This window comes from Lissotriton vulgaris, chromosome 3_1 (assembly GCF_964263255.1).
Source record: "Lissotriton vulgaris chromosome 3_1, aLisVul1.2, whole genome shotgun sequence".
NCBI lineage: Eukaryota > Metazoa > Chordata > Amphibia > Caudata > Salamandridae > Lissotriton > Lissotriton vulgaris.
In genome coordinates, this window is record NC_141689.1 from 1,149,919,769 (window position 1) to 1,149,935,901 (window position 16,133).

The 16,133-nt window shown below is 51.4% G+C and overlaps 1 pseudogene; it reads right to left on the bottom strand.

The window, feature by feature from the left end:
* LOC147727594 (uncharacterized) overlaps positions 1–16,133 on the bottom strand; it is a 53,388-nt pseudogene that overhangs the window by 18,535 nt on the left and 18,720 nt on the right.

Genomic DNA, 16,133 nt, shown 5'->3' on the forward strand with positions numbered 1-16,133 from the left:
CAGCGCATGAGAGGGGCTAAGTTCATCATCAGTCCATTGCATCGAACAGGTACATCAGAGGCAGCACATGAGAGGGGCTAAGTGCATCAACAGTCCATGGCATCGAACAGGTATATCAGAGGCTGCACATGAGAGGGGCTAAGTGCATCAACAGTCCATGGCATCGAACAGGTGCATCAGAGGCAGCACATGAGAGGGGCTAAGTGCATCAACAGTCCATTGCATCGAACAGGTACATCAGAGGCAGCACATGAGAGGGCAGACTGCAGTATCAGAACACCAACAGGGCATTGTGGCCAACAGAGCAGGTACATCAGAGGCAGCACATGAGAGGGGCTAAGTGCATCAACAGTCCATGGCATTGAACAGGTATATCAGAGGCAGCACATGAGAGGGGCTAAGTGCATCAACAGTCCATGCCATCGAACAGGTACATCAGAGGCAACACATGAGAGGGCAGACTGCAGTATCAGAACACCAACAGGGCATTGTGGCCAACAGAGCAGGTACATCAGAAGCAGCACAAGTACGTGGTGCCAGGTACCCGTCCCAAGGACAAGAACAATGCAAGTCTGGTTACAATGGACAATCTACACACCAAGTCAAATTACATGTGAGTGAAGGTAAACACACCTCACATCACGGAGCAGGTGGACTGCCTGAAGTACTTGCCTCTGACACACTGGTAGCACCAGAAACTGGAGTGTGAGACACAGCCACAGCTCTAGTGACTGACACATGAGCCATAGACCCAGACACACTGCCAGCACCAGACATAGGAGTGTGAGACACAGCCACAGCCCTAGTGACTGACACATGAGCCATAGACCCAGACACACTGCCAGCACCAGAACCAGGAGTGTGACACACAGCCACAGATGTAGTGACTGACACATGAGCCACAGACCCAGACACACTGCCAGCACCAGACATAGGAGTGTGAGACACAGCCACAGCTCTAGTGACTGACACATGAGCCATCGACCCAGACACACTGCCAGCACCAGACATTGGAGTGTGAGACACAGCCACAGCTCTAGTGACTGACACATGAGCCACAGACCCAGACACACTGCCAGCACCAGACATAGGAGTGTGAGACACAGCCTCAGCTCTAGTGACTGACACATGAGCCATCGACCCAGACACACTGCCAGCACCAGAACCAGGAGTGTGACACACAGCCACAGATGTAGTGACTGACACATGAGCCATAGACCCAGACACACTGCCAGCACCAGACATAGGAGTGTGAGACACAGCCACAGCTCTAGTGACTGACACATAAGCCATCGAACCAGACACACTGCCAGCACCAAACTTAGGAGTGTGAGACACAGCCACAGCCCTAGTGACTGACACATGAGCCATAGACCCAGACACACTGCCAGCAACAGACATAGGAGTGTGAGACACAGCCAAAGCTCTAGTGACTGACACATGAGCCATCGACCCAGACACACTGCCAGCACCAGAAACAGGAGAGGGCACAACTGAGACAGTGCCACTACATGAGAACTGAGAGTGAACCTCTGATGCGCCACTGGGAACACCGAAATGATGAGCCACAGGGCTGTATGGGCCAGGAGGCAGGGTGGCTCTGGGAGCTGGGAATAGCTGTACCGGAACAACATCGGGGTGGTCAGGTGTCAATGGGGTGTGCCTACGTTTCTTAGGGATATGTGAGGCACCCTGGACATGACAGGACTGGCAAGTGGTGCGGACTCTAATGAAATATCACCCACCAAAGGTGGAGCATCTGCTGCTGGGGGTCTGCTCTCTGGGGACGTGCTGGACCCTGCTTGTCGTTTGCTGTGTGCCTGCCTTCTGGCCTCTGCATCATGTTTAATGGGGGATGCAACAACAGTACTCCTTCCTCTTCTTCTGACGGGCCTGGATGGGAGTGGAGGTATGGGGGGGTACTCCGCCATGGAGGCATCTGTTTTCCGTTCCTTCAACAACATCAGCCTCAGTGCAGCCAGGGGTGATGTATGCCTGTCCTTGATGGAGCTAGAGTCTATGGGAGAAGCCTTGTCCCTTGGATGTGCCTTGGCCGTAGTAGGAGTCTTGTCTCTGGACTTTCCCTGTTCCCTGGTCGGTGCCCTGTCCCTGGCAGCAGACTTGTCCTTTGTAGTGTACCTGTCTCTAGAAGACACCTTGTCCCTGGGTGTGTCCCTGCCCTTGGGAGATGGCCCTTCCTCTGTAGTGTGCCTGTCCCTGGGAGTGTCACTGCTCTTGGGAGTGGCCCCTTCCTTAGTAGTGTCCCTGTCCTTGGGGGTGTCCCTGCTCTTTTGAGGTGCCTTTGCCTTTGTAGTGTCCTTGTCCCTGCTCTTGGGAGTCGCCCCGTCCTTAGTAGTGTCCCTGTCCTTGGGAGTGTCCCTGCTCTTTTGAGGGGCCTTTGCCTTTGTACTGTCCTTGTCCCTGCTCTTGGGAGTCGCCCCTTCCTTAGTAGTGTCCTTGTCCTTGGGAGTGTCCCTGCTCTTTTGAGGTGCCTTTGCCTTTGTACTGTCCTTGTCCCTGCTCTTGGGAGTCGCCCCTTCCTTAGTAGTGTCCTTGTCCTTGGGAGTGTCCCTGCTCTTTTGAGGTGCCTTTGCCTTAGTAGTGTCCTTGTCCAAGGGAGTGTCCCTGGACTTGGGAGTATCCCTTGCCTTGGGAGTACCTTTTGTGTGGGATGCCTGTGTAGCATGTGAAGGCATTTCCCCCAACACCACCTGGGGATCCTGTGTGTGAAATCCAGTGTATCTCACGTCGTCTTTGGTAACAGATTTTCCTGTCCTACGAGATGGTGTCTATGCCCTCTGTGCCCTGCCGTGCTGCTTGTGGCTGCTTCTAGTGCAATAACCTGTAAAAAAGTCCTGGTCAGAACATTCACTCCCCCCTGAGACATCAAGTGGTGTAGATGGGGGAACAGAAGTAGCACCCAGTCCATGCGACTGTACAATGGCAGAAGACACAGTGTTTGCCAATGACTGAACTGTCCTGTGTAGACCAGCAACATCGCCATGCATCCCTTCCATGAATGCCACCACCTGCCCCAACTTCCTATCGTGGTCTTGGAATGCATTGATTATGTTGGTCTGCCCCACACACAGCTGTCGCAGCAGATCAACAGCCTCAGCACAAAGTGCACTTTGGGTCACCGGGGCAGGGGCAGCAGTGCCTGCACCGAACACCACTCTGCTTCCCCTACTTCTGCGTGCACGAACAGTACATGGTGCAGTTGGCGGCAGTGTGGGCCCTGTGTGCTGTGTCCCGACCGAAGGTGTTGATTGCCCACTCCCTGTCTGTGACAACAGTGCTGACTCACCAACACTGTCGGAATATGAGGACGATGGTGTCTCGACATGCGAGTCCTCAGGGACGGTCCTGTCCCCCTCTCCGGGGCTGCCCTCTTCTGTGTCAGTCTGCGTGTGTGTGATGTCTGATCCGGATGCATTGCCACCGCTCATCTCCGTCGTCTGTGGCTCAGTGCCCTCTGCCAAAGCTGAAATAGAGAGAAAAGAGGTGTAAGTAATTGCCACACTCACGTACAGAAGGACAACAAATCTCTAATTCCATTTCAGACAAAGAACATGTAGCCCCCATCCTGCACACGTCCCACCCCTACCAGTCATCCGCACATGAAATAACCGGTGGTGGCCGTGAAACATGTACATCATACGAACAGGGCAAGTGCATGTAGATCTGCACACATGTCTTGCCATGGGACCACAGACCTCTACGGCATGTCCTTGAACCCTCAACTACTAAGCAAGTGGCGTGTCAACATGGCGGACATGGATGTCAAATTTGACTCCGCCAATAGCACCAACATGGTATTCCTGCAAAACATACGCACCACGGAAGTCACTACTGTGTCTGAGCACCAATACATGCATTGCACTCTCAAGTAACATACACATACAGTCTGCTTACCGCTAGTTTGCTGTTGATCCACACTCAGCCGGGCAGACAGGTCAGGATGCGTCACAGCAATGATACGGTGCATAAGAGGGGTCATGGTGCGTCGGGCCAGACGTGTCGTTCTTGGAATCATCCCCAGTGTCATCTCCGCTACATTCTTGCTAAGCCTGGATATGTCGTCCCAGCGCTTGTGGCAGTGTGTGTGTCGTCTATTGCACACCCCCACTGCCCGTACATCATGTGCTATGGTCCTCCACACGGCCTTGCGAAGGTACAGCTTTACCTACCATGATGGGAGACAAGAGGGTAACGTAAGTGGACAGTATGACATGCACAAACTACGTAGAAACATGTATCTACATGCAGCCATGCTCTGCACAACACATGTGAAGGTCCCACAGCACACCGGCAGGCTTACAGAAGACAGGAGCCACTGACCACCTCAGGGAAAACAACATGTACACCACTGCACTTATCACCTGTCCGGGTGCACCGTAGAGCTGTTCGTAGTGGCTGAGCACACCGCCCACAAGAACATCTAGTTCCGCTGTGGTGAAGGGACGAGACCGGATCTCTCGCATTCTCTGCATGGCAAGGTCCTGGACTGTGGCACTACAGCAGCAGTCGTTGGTCAGCTGAGCAGCAGCAGGTCAAGGTGATGGTCCCAGGCAGCAGTCGTTGGTCAGCTCAGCAGCAGCAGTTCGAGGTGATGGTCACAGGCAGCAGTCGTTGGTCAGCTCAGCAGCAGCAGGTCGAGGTGATGGTCACAGGCAGCAGTCATTGGTCAGCTCAGCAGCAGCAAGTCGAGGTGATGGTCACAGGCAGCACTGGATCACAGCAGTGAATGTGTGATTTTAGAAATCACACATATATAGCGCCCTGAGACCATGTGAGTGGCATACGTCAGCAATTGGTTCCCCCTGGATGCCTCTTTCAAAAGGGCCAATGACTGGCCCTGGTGTGGTGGTGCACTGCTTCCGCTATTTTCGATTGGGCATACGCGGCCCGCGTTACCTCTTCCCATTGGCTGCATGTGCACGGACCGTCACGGTCACACATCGGCAACCGCATGTGCGCGCTTCTGGGACGGATGCTTCTTTTGCAACAATGTTCAATCAGTGGCGCCACCATGGCGGTGCACGCATTCCGCGGTGGTAGGTGCAGGCCAACACATCCTTTTGATGATGAAATTCGAAATGGCAGTTCATGACCCCCCTTACAGTCACATTGCATCATCCACCGTACACCGGCTGGCTACGGCCGGTCCACAACCGCCGTACCAGGCCAGTCACCCACCACCGGCCCAGCCCGGTCCACAACCGCCGTGCCAGGCCACTCACCCACCGCCGGCCCAGCCCGGTCCACAACTGCCGTGCCAGGCCAGGCACCCACCGCCGGCCCAGCCCGGTCCACAACCGCCGTGCCAGGCCAGTCACCCACCGCCGGACCAGCCCGGTCCACAACCGCCGTGCCAGGCCAGTCACCCTCCGCCGGACCAGCCCGGTCCACAACCGCCATGCCAGGCCAGTCACCCACCGCCGTGCCAGGCCAGTCCGCACGGCGGTTGTGGACGGGCCGTGGCCGGCCGGTGTACGGTGGATGATGCAATGTGACTGTTAGGGGGGTCATAAACTGCCATTTCGAATTTCATCATCACAAGGATGTGCTGGCCTGCACCTCCCCCGCGGAATGCATGCACCGCCATGGTGGCGCCACTGATTGAACATTGTTGTAAAAGAAGCATCCGTCCCGGAAGCGGGCACATGCGGTTGCCGATGTGTGACCGTGACGGTCCGCGCCCATGCAGCCAATGGTAAGAGGTAACGCGGGCCGCGTATGCCCAATCGAAAATAGCGGAAGCAGTGTACCGCCATGGCAGCCCCACTGATTGTATATTTTCCAATGCTGCACCGTGGTGGATAGTCCGCACATGCGTTATGAGGGTTGTGACCGTGATGGCGAAACTGCATATGTCATGCACTATATCATGTGTGTTCATACTATGCCCATTGATGTGCACACAATGTGCTACACATGTGCATGTCGATGTGTTGACGTCTTGTATTTCCCTACACACGTTTCAACTTCTTCACATCTACACAGTACATCAAGGCTGTCTCGCCACATTCTGAATCTGTTGTCAGTGTGTGGTTAATGTGTGCAAATAACAATGGTGGGGGTGCACATGCATTCTGTGTATGCGTATGTGTGTTGCCTCTTGTGTGACCATGCAAGTCATGTGAGGATGCTCACCATTGTCAGTGTGGTCATTGGTGCATGATGACATGGAGTGTGTGTAGCATTATCGTATTGTGTTTGCACGTGCATGTGTGTCTGTGATGAGGCTTGCCCACATTTGGGTCCTTAAACATGTCTTGTTGGCAGTAATTTTGACATGAGAGTAAGTTGCATTGTACATGTTGACACACATCATGTTGCTAGTGGCTGCACATTGTTTATACGCCACTCCGTATTGTAGGTAATTTCAGAGATGTCACACATATGACAATTGTCGACAACATTTATCATTTTGCTAGTGTTGGCCTGCATGTGATGGAGTTGCGTTGTTGGTAAATTGACTTGTACTACATCTACTACCACACAGGAGGGCTTCAAATGTGCATCGCCCATACACTGTGCTGGAGGATATGGTTGACGAGGAGGTGATCAGGAAATTCCGGCTAGATCGACGCAGATTGCTGGAGCTTGTAGACCAATTGTCTCCTCATCTGCAGCCACGAAGAACATATCCTGGTTCCATTACACCCACAGCAAAGGTGATGGCGGCACTAGACTTTTTTGCAACTGGCACCTTTCAGTACACAGTTGGACATGCCGGGGGGATGTCATAGTCCATGTTCAGCATGGTAATGCGGGATGTTCTAAAAGCCATGATGCTGTACAGGGATGAATACATCCATATTCCACGGCCGGCAGAGTTGGCAGCAGTCAAAGCAGACTTCTATGCACTGGGCCAGATACCACACGTAGTGAGTTCCATTGATGGCACCCATATCAGTCTCATTCCACCACGGGCACGTGAGCCGGTATATAGAAATCGGAAGTACTTTCATCCGCTCAACCTGCAGGTGGTGTGCCTGGCCGACAACATCATATCCCATGTGTGTGCAAGATTTCCAGGCTCCGCACATGACTCCCATATCATGCGGAGCAGCATTGTCCCCCAACTGATGGCAAATCTGCGTCCAGAACGTGCGTGGCTTGTTGGTGAGTATGCTGTGGGGACAGTTGTGTTTTCTGAGTGGCATGGGGTACCCACCAATTCTGGTTGTGATATTTGTGTCTGCCATCCCCCTACATAGGCGACTCTGCGTACCCAAACCGGCCTTGGCTGCTGAGTCCCATACGTAATCCAACAACAGCGGGTGAAATGCGATACAATGATGCCCATGGGAGGACACGTAGAGTGCTGGAACGTACTTTTGGACTGCTAAAGTCTAGGTTTCGGTGCCTGGATAAGACCAGAGGGGCCCTGCCTTACTCACCAGGCAAGTATGCAGGATTGTGATTGCCTGCTGCATGCTCCACAACCTGGCCTTGCGCAATGACATTGAACTGATCTTGGACCCTGAAGACCAACAAGTTCCTCGGCCTCCCATCCCACCCATGTCGACTGATGAGGCTAGTGGTGAGGAGGAAGGTGTGGACCAGAGGTGTCAGCTCATTGATCGCTATTTCCCTTGAATATGAGTAACTACCTCTTGTGCCGGTTGACAATGCGTTATGTATGTTTGCTGGTCGTGTGTGGATGTGGTGTTCATCAGCTGGCTGTTCTGGTATGTCATGTTTGCATGTGTGTGTGGTAATTTTTGTGTACATGCAAATCTCCATGATGTGTGTCCTCTCATCCACTGATTTGGTGATGAGTGTGGTTTGTGGGATGTTGCACTGCAGTGTGTTGTGATGGGTGTGATTCAGTTTCCTGACGTGTGTTTGTTGTCTCTCTTTTTCCCTAGGTCACTCCCACAGAGGCATGATTCTCACCGACATAGATCCCTGCGCCTGGTAACGTCTGTTTCTGAGACAATCATGTGATTAAAACATGGAGGCAACACATCATTGAGTGTTTAAGTGAAATTTATTTACAGGTTGTGAATTGATGCTGGTGGATATTTACAAGTAAGTGTTGGGTGGGGGAGTGTGAGTTGATTGTCATGGTAGATGAAAAGACCGTGGTGACACCACATTGGGTGATGTCCACCTAGTCCAGCAGACCTGTGCCAATACTTGGCGTAGTGGGACAGGATAGTTTGCAGGTGGATGGCAGCCTCAGGCAGTGTTAGAGTCATTGGCGGCCCCTCTTTGAGCGGGTAGATGAAGCATCCCCACTGCTCTCACCTACTTCCAGCCTCGGACGGCCCCTCCGTCTTGGAGCCGGAACGGAGTCAGCTGGGGGGGCAGGTTGGTCAGGGGCCACATCCGTGGCCATGTGCACAGGTGGCGATGGCGGTGGTGTTGGTGACCGTGGCGGCTGGGCACTTGGTTGAGGGGGGGTGGTGTGGTGCAGGATAACCATTCCCTCCACAGTGATGTTTGCTGGCCCATGAGGTCCACTATTTGGCCTATGCAGCTATCAATGGACTGCAACAGATTAATGTTCTCTACCGAGTCCTGGTGGGCACGATCAGCCTGTTCCTGCCCACGCTCATAGGAGGCCTGGACTCTGGCTAGGGCTTCCAGTGAATCAGTGCCAGGATGGGGTGGGTGTTCTTCCCCAGCTCGCTGGTGAGAAGCACTCCTGCTTGGGTGATGTGGCCTCAGCTCTCTTCTTTCCCATCCACTCTCCTTGCTTGGCTGGGATGTACATGGCCCTGCGTCGTGCGGTGGGTCAGGCAGGGCGGCACAGGCAGGAGTGGTGGTACTGGTGGTGGTGGTGGCTGTACAGCTCACTGTGGCAGGTGTTGCTTGAGTGACACAGGACAAGGTTGTGGAGGCACGGATTTCCATTAACCCTCATGGCCCAGGGAGTGTGCTTGGGCCCGCTCCGTCCTCCGCACCGGAGCTGGCTGTGGGATCGTCCCCAGAGAGTCCTGGATGTGAGTGAGGCGAGTGTTGCGGGCGGTTGCTGGTTTCACCAGTCAAATTGCGATCACCTGAGGGACAAGATTTTCATGATCAATACTGTGGACATGACATGTTTTATTTTTCATACATTACATTTCACTGTCCTCTCGCACACCCCACCCACCACCACCCTCCCTGTGGACATGGGGGCCTGTTGGGAGTTGTAGTAGTGACCTCTCACACACCCCACCCACCACCACCCTCCCTGTGGACATGGGGGCCTGTTGGGAATTGTAGTAGTGACCTCTCGCACACCCCACCCACCTCTCGACACACACCATCACCACCCTCCCTGTGGACATGGGGGCCTGTTGGGAATTGTAGTAGTGACCTCTCGCACACCCTACCCACCTCTCGACACACACCACCACCTCCCTCCCTATGGACATGGGGGCCTGTTGGGAATTGTAGTAGTGACCTCTCGCACACCCCACCCACCTCTTGACACACACACCACCACCCTCCCTGTGGACATGGGGGCCTGTTGGGAGTTGTAGTAGTGACCTCTCACACACCCTACCCACCACCACCCTCCCTGTGGATATGGGGGCCTGTTGGGAGTTGTAATAGTGGCCTCTCACACACCCCACCCACCACCACCCTCTCTGTGGACATGGGGGCCTGTTGGGAGTTGTAGTAGTGACCTCTCACACACCCCACTCACCACCACCCTCCCTGTGGACATGGGGGCCTGTTGGGAATTGTAGTAGTGACCTCTCGCACACCCCACCCACCTCTCGACACACACCACCACCACTCTCCCTGTGGACATGGGGGCCTGTTGGGAATTGTATTAGTGACCTCTCGCACACCCCACCCACCTCTCGACACACACCACCACCACCCTCCCTATGGACATGGGGGCCTGTTGGGAGTTGTAGTAGTGACCTCTCACACACCCCACCCACCACCACCCTCCCTGTGGACATGGGGGCCTGTTGCGAATTGTAGTAGTGACCTCTCGCACACCCCACCCACCTCTCGACACACACCACCACCACCCTTCTTGTGGACATGGGGGCCTGTTGGGAGTTGTAGTATTGACCTCTCACACACCCCACCCACCACCACCCTCCCTGTGGACATGGGGGCCTGTTGGGAGTTGTAGTAGTGACCTCTCACACACCCCACCCACCACCACCCTCCCTGAGGACATGGGGGCCTGTTGGGAATTGTAGTAGTGACCTCTCGCACACCCCACCCACCTCTCGACACACACCACCACCACCCTCCCCGTGGACATGGGGGCCTGTTGGGAGTTGTAGTAGTGACCTCTCACACAACCCACCCACCACCACCCTCCCTGTGAACATGGGGGCCTGTTGGGAGTTGTAGTAGTGACCTCTCACACACCCCACCCACCAACACCCTCCCTGTGGACATGGGGGCCTGTTGGGAATTGTAGTAGTGACCTCTCGCACACCCCACCCACCTCTCGACACACACCACCACCACCCTCCCTGTGGACATGGGGGCCTGTTGGGAATTGTAGTAGTGACCTCTCACACACCCCACCCACCACCACCCTCCCTGTGGACATGGGGGCCTGTTGGGAGTTGTAGTAGTGACCTCTCACACACCCCACCCACCACCACCCTCCCTGTGGACATAGGGGCCTGTTGGGAGTCGTTCACATTTTGGTGAGTATGTGGCCCACATGCATGGGTTGGGGCCTGGGAGATGTGTCTTCTCAGTTGTGTGAGGCAGACCATGTCAGTGTGATAGTGGTGCTTGGTTTGTACTTACCAGCCTCTTCTCCTTCGTCAATTCCTTCCAGGCTCTCTGGGTGCAGTATGCCCAGCACCTTTTCCTCCCAATCAGTATACGGTATGGGCTCCGGGGGTGTGCCGCCGCCAGTGTGGTGTGCTCGCAGGTGGTTTTTAGCACGGATGCTTTTCACCCTAGTTTTTAGGCCATGTCACCGCCTCTGGATCTCGTGCTTTGTCCTTGGCACGGTCCCTGACGCATTCACCCGACTTACTATACTGTCCCACATGTGGTTTTTGGTTGCCACGGTGGTCTGCTGGACTAGTGTGTCGAATATGTAGGGTTCAACATGGATGATTTCATCCACCATGACCTTCAACTCTGTCTCAGTGAATTTAGGGTTTTTCTTAGGTGCCATGGTGTGTGCTGATCAAGGTGTGGGTGGAGTGGGTTGGGGAGTGCAGGTGTGTGGTGTGTAGGAATGGTGTGGTGGCTGTTTGTGTGGTGTGCGTGTTTGTGTGGTGGTTGTATGTGTGAAATTTGTGTCTGCTGTCCGTCGTATTGGGCCTTCTGCTAGCAGCTATGCTGTGATGCAAAGGATTGTGGTAGTGGGTGGGAGTCATTTCATACTCTGTGTCTCAAGGTTGTGTCCCAATGGTTGTTGCCAGTCAGGTGCTAGGTGGGTGTGTTGACTTGTGTGGATTTGTAGGTGCTTGGGGGGGTGTCATTGTGGCTTGTGATTGGTGTAGGTGTTTCAGGTGGGTGGTTGTCCTGTTTCGTGTGTTTTGTATTTACTTCCGTCAGACATTTTGAAATTGGTTTGACGGTAGTGATGGTGTTCGTGTTGGCCTTCCGCTGGGATGCACCGTTTCTTGTTGCATTGTTTCCTCTGCAGCCGTGGATTGAGGTGAGTTCCGTAGGACTGGCGGTGTTATCCTAATCGCGGGCACGGAGCCTCCGCAGGTATTGCGGTGGCTTTGGCTGTTCCCGCGGTCATGTTCGTCCGCGGCGGTCGGTGTTTCTTAGGTTCCGTCCGCTTGCGGCGGTCTCAGGTGTACTCCGTCCGCCGCGGACGGAGTTTGATGTGGTCCATCTGCCGCGGTCGGAGTTTCGTTCCATTTTTATCCTAATCGCTACGGCGGTTTATCCGCGGAGCGGTCCGGAGTATCTTGGCCTCTTCCTTGGCGGACGGAACCCTTTTCCGTCCGCGATCCTAATCGGCTCCTTAGTCTTAACACTGTTTAGATTTGCCATTCCCAACCTGACAGTACGGAAAATGTTGGGCTTTGGAGGTGTAAGATTTACTATTCCCACTCCAAAGTAAGCAACAGTAGGGGAAGTGTTGGACTTTGGAAGGGTTAGATTTGCTATTCCCTCTACAACATCAGCAAAGGTTGGGAAAGTAACGGACTTTGCAAGGTCAGACTTTCTATTTTTAATCTTATAGAAACAACTGTAGGGATTTTGTTTGACTTTTGGTGGGATGAGGTTTTCTATTCCCACTCCAACCTGTGAACAGTAGGGAAAGTGTTGGACTTTGGAGGGGTCAGATTTACTATTTCAACCAACCGTAAACAGCAGCATGGGAAGTGTTTGACTTTGGAGGGATCAGATTTACTAATTCCTCTCCAACCTGAGTTACAGTTGTGAAAGTATTGAACTCTGGAACTTTGAAGGTATCAAATTGACTATTTCCATCCGAATGCAAGCTATAGTTGGGAAAGTCTTGGAGATTGGAAAATAATATATAACCCCAACAAATTAAAAACATGTATACTCAAAATATTGACATAAGACATATTTTAACAAGTAGGACATTGAGAATAAAAAAACAAAAAAAAATATTTACTGAACTAAAAATAACAATATGTATATATATTACATATATATTATATATAGTTTTATATATAATATTATATATAGTCTTATATATATTACCTACTGGCGGTCGCTCGTAGGTAGTTATAGTTAGGACCTAGTTTCCATAGGAAATCCGCAACATTCTATTGGCAATAACTTTGGCGCCGGTTGATGAATCTTCGCGAATTTCTCAAAGAAGATAGCCCGCTCCGCTCCTTCCCTGAAAGTTTTGGGGGGATTCGTCAAGTGGGGGCTGAGAAAAAAGGGGGGCCCCAAAACGTGTTTTCCCCATGTTATTTTCCATAGGATGATTAGACACGGCTACAGCCCGAACGGCTGAACGGAATTACAAGAAATTTGGGGCAAAATGGTAGAGTCTGATTCGCAGATCACACTTTTGCTTAAATGGTGTAAATCCCTCCAGTAGTTCCTGAGAAAATCAACAGAGGAAAAAAATATATATCTATAAGCACGCACTGTACGTGTACCACACGCATGCACTAGCTGCATGCGGATTGGCTGCCACTGCTTGTCAACACTCCAAAACAGAAATTGTTGGCAGCCATCTTGTGCCTCGGTAGACGGAGGCACAAGAAAGCAGAAAAACAAATGTGTAGAACTCAAAAAGGGGCAGGGTAGAAGCACCCTGACCCCCTAGGCCGGCTCAGGGGGTCCCACAAGGACCCAAAAGGCGTACCGTACGCGCACCCCGTGATTTTGAAAAAAAATAAAAATTGGGGGGGGCCTTAGGGGTCCTTGTGGGACCCCCTGAGCAGGCCTAGGGAATCAGGGTGCTTCTACCCTGCCTCCTTTTTGAGTTCTAAACCTTTCCGAGTACGAGCTGCATGCTCATTGGCTTTCAACACTTCAAACCAGGAAGTGTTGGCAGCCATCTTGTGCTCGGTAGACCGAGGCACAGGAAATCAGAAAAACAAACTTGTAGAACACAAAAATGGGGCAGGGTAGAAACACCCTGACCCCCTAGGCCTGCCCAGGTGGTCCCACAAGGACCCCCAAGGCCCCCAATTATTTGTTTTTAAACCCGGTCTGTTTTTTTTCAAATTACCCCCCAGGGGGACCAAATCGCTGGGGCATAGTGATAAAGAAGTGTGGGGGGCCCCAATCCCCCCCACACTGCCCCGGGGACCGCCACCCCCTGGGGCAAAGCAACACAGCCCCCTGGCGCATACTGGAGGCTCCTGGTGGGCTAGTTGGCCTCCAGGGCCCCCCAGTATGCAAGGGGAATTAGTTCCCCCTCTGCAAATGCGCCAGGGGGCTTTGTTGCAGAGAGGTGTAAAAAGGGGCATAGCCTCATTGCACCACTCAGCAATGCAGCCCCCTGGCACATACTGGAGGTTCCAGGTGGGCTAGTTGGCCCCCAGGTACCCCCAGTATGCAAGGGGAATTAGTTCCCCTTTGCAAACACGCCCGGGGGCTGCGTTTCAGAGAGGTGTAAAAAAGGGTGTGGCCTCATTACACCTCTCTGCAATGTAGCCCACTGGCGCATACTGGAGGTTCCAGGTGGGCTAGTTGGCCCCCAGGGACCCCCAGTATGCAAGGGGAATTAGTTCCCCTTCTGCAAACGCACCAGGGGGCTGCGTTGCAGAGAGGTGTAACAAGGGGCATAGCCTCATTACACCTCTCTGCAATGCAGCTCCCTGGCGCATACTGGAGGTTCCAGGTGGGCTAGTTGGCCCCCACGGACCCCCAGTATGCAAGAGGAATTAGTTCCCTCTCTGCAAACGTGCCAGGGGGCTGCGTTGCAGAGAGGTGTAAAAAGGGGCGTGGCCTCCTTACACCTCTCTGCAACATAGCCTCCTGGCATTTACTGGAGGTTCCCGGTGGGCTAGTTGGCCCCCAGGGACCCCCAGTATGTAAGGGGACTTAATCCCCTAACTTAGAACACTCTACAGGGCGCGTTAGCACAGTGGTGAAGGTAGAGGCGGGCTTAAGGTGATGTGAGTGGAGCATGCCCTGGGACGTGTTTTAAGTTGGGGAATTAATTCCTGTTCAATCCAGAGGTCCCCTAGGGGGCAACTAGTCCAACAGGTATCTCCAGTAAGCGCCACAGAGCTGTGTTGCAGAGTGTTGTAAAAAGGAGGAGTGCCCTTTGAACACCTCTCTGCAACACAGCTGCCTGGCACATACTGGAGGTACCTGGTAGGCTAGTTGGCTCACAGGGGACCTCAGGATTGAAGAGGTATTAATTCCCCAATCTAGCTCACTACTATTCCTGAAAAGTAAATTTAACTGTACTTACCAGTAACTTGAATTTCCTTCCATAGAATATCATTGCCTGCGATATAAAATATATATATAAATTAAAAAAATATTAAATAAAAAAATATATATTACAATTTAAATATTTTTAAAACAATTTTTTTCCAATTTATTTTATAAATATGTAATGTAATTTAAAAAATAAAATATCTAAAAATAAATAGTTTAAAATAATGTAGTAAATCGGTATAAAAAATATAACAATTAATACATTTAATAATTATCATTTACAAAACCTTTGAAATTCACTGAAAAAACCATAGGTTTCACACACGCTATAGTTAGGAATTAGCATTTAAAAAACCTTGCAAATTCACTGAAAAAACCATAGGTTTCACTCATGTTATAGTTAGGAATTAGCATTTAAAAAACCTTGCAAATTTATTGAAAAAACCATAGGTTTCACACATGTTATAGTTAGCTGGACACATCACTCATACAAAACCTTTGAAATTCCCCCGTTATAGTTAGTTCAGCTAACTATAACTCGCGCGCACGCAATGCACTGCTGATGACGTTACATATTACATCACTCATGACATGGTCAGTGACATCACTCATGACATCACTGATGACATCTCAAATGACATCACCGATGACATCGTCCTTGTGAAAGAGTGGCAGACCTCCTCTCAGCGTAATATGACCTTTGATACACACATTCAAAAATAGAAACTAAAATTTTCAAAAAAATTGAGATACCTATACCAGTTACAACAACCTATTCAGTAATTCTACCATCTATATACACACTCATTCACTAACAGTTCTATATAGTCACTCATACATGTACTCACTCATCATATGCACTGATACACCTATACAACCTGTTACACACCGACAGTCATCCATAGAGTTACTCACACATATACTCACACATGCAAATAAACTATCAAACATCCATTTATTTGCATATTTAGCTATACACACACTACCACACTTACTTCTACGGAAACTTACACATACTTACTCTCTTAAACAATCACTTATACAAACACATACTTATTTAAACAGGAACTCTTCCAATCTCTCACTCTCACATATACTCACTTATATACATCAATACTCACATATACTAGATTAAAACATATGTAGTTACTCATAAAGATACTAGTAAGACAGTCATTCACTCAGTAACACACCCATACACACACTCATCCACCCATACAGTCCTGCACACATGCAGTCTTCAAAACACATACAAACAGTGAGTCAGTCATTCATGCATCTATGCGCTAAGTAATACCCCCCACCAAACCATACAGACACTCATACTGATACTCAAAAAAACAACTAAT